Raw genomic sequence first — 7,761 nt, 5'->3', positions numbered from 1 at the left:
CTTATGTCACGTTCGAAGCCCCCACGTCACTCCCACGTCACGTTCCAATGACCCAGGTCACACCCACGTCACATTCACAGTTCCGATGTCACGCCCACGTCACGTTCGAATCACCCAGGTCATGCCCACGTAACGTTCGAAGTCCCCACGTTACACCCACGTCACCTTCGAATCACCCACGTGATGCCCACGTCACTTTCGAAGCTCCCACGTCATGCCCACGTCACGTTCGAAGCCCCCACGTCACGCCCACGTCACGTTCGAGTCATGCACGTCACACCCACGTCACATTCAAAGCACCGACGTCACACCCACGTCACGTTCGAAACACCCACGTCACACCCACGTCACGTTCGAAGCCCCCATGTCACACCCACGTCACGTTCGATTCGGCCACGTCACACCCACGTAATGTTCAAAGCCCCCACGTCACACCCACGTCCCGTTCGAAGCCCCCACGATACGCCCATGTCATATTCGAAGCACCCATGTCACACCCATGTCACGTTCGAAACACCAACGTCACATTCGAAGCCCCCACGTCGCACCTACGTCACGTTCGATGCCCCCACGTTACGCCCACGTCACTTTTGAAGCCCCTACGTCACGCCCACGTCACGTTCGATGCCCCCACGTCACACCCACGTCACGTTCGCATCACCCAGGTCTGGCCCACGTCAACTTCGAAGCCCCCACGTCACGCCCACGTCACGTTCGAGTCATGTACGTCACACCCACGGCACATTCAAAGTACCGACGTCACACCCACGTCACTTTCGAAGCACCCACGTCACGCCCACGTCACATTCAAAGCACCCAGGTCACACGCATGTCACGTTCGAAACACCAACGTCACATTCGAAACATCCACGTCACGCCCATGTCACGTTCGAAGCCCCCACGTCACACCTATGTCACGTTCGAATGACCCACGATACGCCCAGCTCAGATTTAAAACACCCACCTCACGATCGAATCATGCACGTCACACCCACATCACATTCAACGTACTGACGTCACACCCACGTCAGTTTGGAAACACCTACGTCACGTTCGATACCCCACGTCACACCCACGTTGGTTTTGAAACACCCACGTCACGTTCGACGCTCCCATGTCACCCTTACGTCAAGTCCGAAGACCCCACGTCACACCCACGTCACGTTGAAACCACCCACGTCACGTCCACGTCACGTTCCAATCACCCAGGTCACGCACACGTCACGATCGAAGCCCACCCGTGACGCCCACGTCACGTTGAAACCACCAACGTCACACCCACGTCACGATCGAAGACCCCAAGTCACGCCCACGTGACGTTCGAAGCACCCACGTCACAAAGACGTCACTTTCGAATCACCCACGTCACGCCCACGTCACGTTCGAATCACCCACGTCAAGCCCACGTCACGTTCGAAGCCCCACGTCACGTTGGAATCCCCCACGTCACGCCCGCGTCACGTTCTAAGCACCCATGTCACCCTTACGTCACGTTTGAAGCCCCCACGTCACTCCCACGTCACGATCAAATGACCCAGGTCACACCCACGTCACTTTCAAAGTACCGACGTCACGCCCACGTCACGTTCGAAACCCCCACGTCACGTTGGAATCACCCGCATCACGCCCACGTCACGTTCTAAGCACCCATGTCGCCCTTACGTCACGTTCTAAGCCCCCAGGTCACACCCACGTCACGTTCGAATCACCCACGTCACGCCCACGTCACATTCGAAGCCCCACGTCACGTTGGAATCACCCGCATCACGCCCACGTCACGTTCTAAGCACCCATGTCACCCTTATGTCACGTTCGATGCCCCCACGTCACTCCCACGTCACGTTCAAATGACCCAGGTCACACCCACGTCACATTCAAAGTACCGACGTCACACCCACGTCACGTTCGAAGCCCCCACGTCACTCCCACGTCACCTTCGAATCACCCACGTCATGCCCACGTCACTGTCGAAGACCCCACGTCACACCCATGTCACCTTCGAATCACCCACGTCATGCCCACGTCACTTTCGAAGCCCCCACGTCACTCCCACGTCACGTTCCAATGACCCAGGTCACACCCACGTCACACTCAAAGTACCGACGTCATGCCCACGTCACTTTCGAAGCCCCCACGTTATGCCCACGTCACGTTCGATGCCCCCACGTCACACCCAGGTCACGTTCGCATCACCCAGGTCACACCCACCTCAAATGTGAAGTACCCACGTCACGCCCACGTCACGTTCGAAACTCCCACGTGACGCCCACGTCACTTTCGAATCACCCACGTCATGCCCACGGCACGTTCGAAGCCCCACGTCACGATGGAATCGCCCACGTCACGCCCACGTCGCGTTCTAAGCACCCATGTCACCCTTTTGTCACGTTCGAAGCCCCCACGTCACTCCCACGTCACGTTCCAATGACCCAGGTCACACCCACGTCACATTCAAAGTACCGACGTCACGCCCACGTCACCTTCGAATCACCCACGGGACGCCCACGTCACCTTCGAATCACCCACGTCATGCCCACGTCACGTTCGATGCCCCCACCTCACGCCCACGTCACGTTCGAGTCATGCACGTCACACCCACGTCACATTCAAAGCACCGACGTCACGCCCACGTCACGTTCGAAACACCCACGTCACACCCACGTCAGGTTCGAAGCCCCCATGTCACACCCACGTTCCGATCGATTCGGCCACGTCACACCCACGTAATGTTCAATGCCCCCACATCACACCCACGTCCCGTTCGAAGCCCCCACGTCACGCCCACGTCACGTTCGAGTCATGCACGTCACACCCACGTCACGTTCCAAGTACCGACGTCACGCCCACGTCACGTTCGAGGCCCCCACGTCACACCCATGTCACCTTCGAATCACCCACGTCATGCCCACGTCACTTTCGAAGCCCCCACGTCACGCCCACATCATGTTCGAAGCCCCACGTCACGTTGGAATCACCCACGTCACGCCCACGTCACGTTCCAATCACCCAGGTCACGCCCATATCAAACTCGATGCCCCCACGTGACGCTCACGTGACGTTCGAAGACCCCACGTCACGCCCACGTCACATTCGAATCATCCACGTCACGCCCACGTCACGTTGAAACCACACTCGTCACGCCCACGTCATGATCGAAGCGCCTATGTCATGCCCACGTCACGTTCGAAGCACCCACGTCACACCCACGTCACGTTCGAAACACCAACGTCACGTTCGAAGCATCCACGTCACGCCCACGTCACGTCCGAAACACCCACGTCACACCGACGTCACTTTCGAATCACCCACGTCACGCCCACGTCATGTTCGAATCGCCTACGTCACGCCCACGTCACGTTCGATACCCCCATGTCATGCGCACGTCACGTTCGAACAACCCATGTCATACCCACGTCACCTTCGAATCACCCACGTCACGCCCACGTCACTTTCGAAGCCCCCACGTCACGCCCACGTCACGTTCGATGCCCCCACGTGACGCCCACGTCACGTTCGCATCACCCAGGTCACACCCACGTCAAATGTAAAGTACCCACGTGACGCCCACGTCACGTTCCAATCACCCAGGTAACGCCCACGTCAACATCGAAGCCCCCACGTCACGCCCAAGTGACGTTCGAAGCCCCCACGTCACGCCCAAGTGACATTCGAATCACCCGCATCACGCCCACGCCACGTTCGAAGCCCCACGTCACGTTGGAATCGCCCACGTCACGCCCACGTCACGTTCTAAGCACCCATGTCACCCTTTTGTCACGTTCGAAGCCCCCACGTCACTCCCACGTCACGTTCCAATGACCCAGGTCACACCCACGTCACATTCAAAGTACCGACGTCACGCCCACGTCACGTTCGAAGTCCCCACGTCACACCCACGTCACCTTCGAATCACCCACGTGACGCCCACGTCACTTTCGAAGCTCCCACGTCATGCCCACGTCACGTTCGATGCCCCCACGTGACGCCCACGTCACGTTCGAAGCCCCCACGTCACGCCCACGTCACGTTCGAGTCATGCACGTCACACCCACGTCACATTCAAAGTACCGACGTCACGCCCACGTCACGTTCGAATCACCCACGTCATGCCCACGTCACGTTCGAAGCCCCCACGTCACAGCCACGTCACGTTCAAATGAGCCAGGTCACACCCACGTCATATATAAAGTACCGATGTCACGTCCACGTCACGATCGAAGCCCCCACGTCACGCCCAGGTCACTTGTAAACACCCACGTTACGCCTACGTCACGTTCGAAGCCCCCACGTCACACCCACGTTAGTTTTGAAACACCCACATCACGTTCGAAGCCCCAACGTCACACGTACATCACGTTCGAATGACCCAGGTCACACCAACCTCAAATTGAAAGTACCGACGTCACGTCCACGTCACGATCGAAATTCCCACGTCACGCCCACGTCACGTTCTAAGCACCCATGTCACCCTTACGTCACGTTCGAAGCCCCCACGTCACTCCCACGTCACGTTCCAATGACCCAGGTCACACCCACGTCACACTCAAAGTACCGACGTCATGCCCACGTCACTTTCGAAGCCCCCACGTCACGCCCACGTCACGTTCGATGCCCCCACGTCACACCCAGGTCACGTTCGCATCACCCAGGTCACACCCACGTCAAATGTGAAGTACCCACGTCACGCCCACGTCACGTTCGAAACTCCCACGTGACGCCCACGTCACTTTCGAATCACCCACGTCATGCCCACGGCACGTTCGAAGCCCCACGTCACGTTGGAATCGCCCACGTCACGCCCACGTCACGTTCGAAGCACCCATGTCACACTTACATCACGTTCGAAGCCCCCACGTCACGCCCACGTCACGTTCAAAGTACCGACGTCACGCCCACGTCACGTTGGAATCACCCACCTCACACCCACGTCACGTTCCATGCCCCCACGTCACACCCACGTCACCTTCGAATCACCCACGTCATGCCCACGTCACGTTCGAAGCCCAACCGTGACGCCCACGTCACGTTCGATTGACCCAGGTCACACCCACGTCAAATGTAAAGTACCACGTCACGTCCACGTCACGTTCGATGCCCCCACGTCACGCCCACGTCACGTTCGAAGCACCCACGTCAAACCCACATCATTTTCGAAGCCCCCACGTCATGCCCACGTCACGTCCGAAGCACCCACCTCACAAGAACGTCATGTTCGAAGCCCCCACGTGACGCCCACGTCACGTTCGAAGCACCCACGTCACACCCACGTCACGTTCGAAACACCCACGTCACGCCCACGTCACGTTCGATGCCCCACGTGACGCCCACGTCACGTTGAAACCACCCACGTCACGTCCACGTCACGTTCCAATCACCCAGGTCACGCCCACGTCACGTTTGAAGACCCCACGTCACACCCGCGTAATGTTCGTAGCCCCCACGTGACGCCCACGTCACGTTCGCATCACCCAGGTCACACCCACGTCAAATGTAAAGTACCCACGTCACGCCCACGTAACGTTCTAAGCACCCATGTCACCCTTACGTCACGTTCGAAGCCCCCACGTCACTCCCACGTCACGTTCCAATGACCCAGGTCACACCCACGTCACATTCAAAGTACCGACGTCACGCCCACGTCACGTTCGAATCACTCACGTCATGCCCACGTAACGTTCGAAGTCCCCACGTCACACCCACGTCACCTTCAAATCACCCACGTGACGCCCACGTCACTTTCGAAGCTCCCACGTAACGCCCACGTCACGTTCGATGCCCCCACGTCACGCCCACGTCACGTTCGAAGCCCCCACGATATGCCCATGTCATATTCGAAGCACCCATGTCACACCCATGTCACGTTCGAAACACCAATGTCACATTCGAAGCCCCCACGTCACACCTACGTCACGTTCGATGCCCCCACGTGACGCCCACGTCACTTTTGAAGCCCCCACGTCACACCCACGTCACGTTCGAGTCATGCACGTCACACTACACGGCACATTCAAAGCACCCACGTCACACGCATGTCACGTTCGAAACACCAACGTCACATTCGAAACATCCACGTCACGCCCATGTCACGTTCGAAGCCCCCACGTCACACCTATGTCACGTTCGAATGACCCACGATACGCCCAGCTCAGATTTAAAACACCCACCTCACGATCGAATCATGCACGTCACACCCACATCACATTCAACGTACTGACGTCACACCCACGTCAGGTTGGAAAAACCTACGTCACGTTCGATACCCCACGTCACATCCACGTTGGTTTTGAAACACCCACGTCACGTTCGAAGCAAACACGTCACACGTACATCACGTTCGAATGACCCACGTCACACCCACGTCACATTCGAAGCCCCACATCACGTTCCAATCACCCACCTCACGCCCACGTCACATTCGAAGCCCCCACGTCACATCCACGTCACGTTCGAAACACCAACGTCACGTTCGAAACACCCACGTCACACCCACGTCACGTTCGAAGCCTCCACGTCGCACCCACGTCACGTCCGAAGCACGCACGTCACGCCCACGTCACGTTCGATGCCCCCACGGGACGCCCACGTGACGTTCGAAGCACCCACGTCACGCCCACGTCACGTTCGAAGCCCCACGTCACGTTGGAATCACCCACGTCACATGTACGTCACGTTCGAATGACCCAGGTCACACCAACCTCAAATTGAAAGTACCCACGTCACGCCCACGTCACGTTCGATGCCCCACGTGACACCCACGTCACGTTGAAACCACACACGTCACGCCCACGTCATGATCGAAGCGCCTATGTCACGTCCACGTCACGTTCAAAACACCCACGTCACCCTTACGTCACGTTCGAAACACCAACGTCACGTTCGAAGCATCCACGTCACGCCCACGTCACGTCCGAAACACCCACGTCACACCGACGTCACTTTCGAATCACCCACGTCACGCCCACGTCATATTCGAATCAACCACGTCACGCCCACGTCACGTTCTAATCACCCACGTCATGCCCACGTCACGTTCGAACAACCCATGTCATACCCACGTCACCTTCGAATCACCCACGTCACGCCCACGTCACGTTCGAAGCCCCCACGTGAGGCCCACGTCACGTCCGAAGCCCCCACGTCACACCCACGTCACGTTGAAACCACCCACGTCACACCCACGTCACTTTCGAAGCCCCCACGTCACACCCACTTCACGTTCCAATCACCCAGGTCACGCCCACGTCAAATTCGATGCCCCCACGTGGCACTCACGTCACGTTCGAAGACCCCACGTCACGCCCACGTCACATTCGAATCACCCACGTCACGCCCACGTCACGTTCGAAGCCCCACGTCACGTTGGAATCACCCACGTCACATGTACGTCACGTTCGAATGACCCAGGTCACACCAACCTCAAATTGAAAGTACCGACGTCACGTCCACGTCACGTTCGATGCCCCACGTGACACCCACGTCACGTTGAAACCACACACGTCACGCCCACGTCATGATCGAAGCGCCTATGTCACGTCCACGTCACGTTCGAAACACCCACGTCACCCTTACGTCACGTTCGAAACACCAACGTCACGTTCGAAGCATCCACGTCACGCCCACGTCACGTCCGAAACACCCACGTCACACCGACGTCACTTTCGAATCACCCACGTCACGCCCACGTCATATTCGAATCACCCACGTCACGCCCACGTCACGTTCGAATCACCCACGTCATGCCCACGTCACGTTCGAACAACC

The sequence above is a fragment of the Dromaius novaehollandiae genome, unplaced genomic scaffold, assembly GCF_036370855.1.
Source record: "Dromaius novaehollandiae isolate bDroNov1 unplaced genomic scaffold, bDroNov1.hap1 HAP1_SCAFFOLD_69, whole genome shotgun sequence".
NCBI classification, from domain to species: Eukaryota; Metazoa; Chordata; class Aves; order Casuariiformes; family Dromaiidae; genus Dromaius; species Dromaius novaehollandiae.
The sequence above is the reverse complement of the archived record's forward strand: the minus strand, read 5'-3'. Positions refer to the sequence as shown.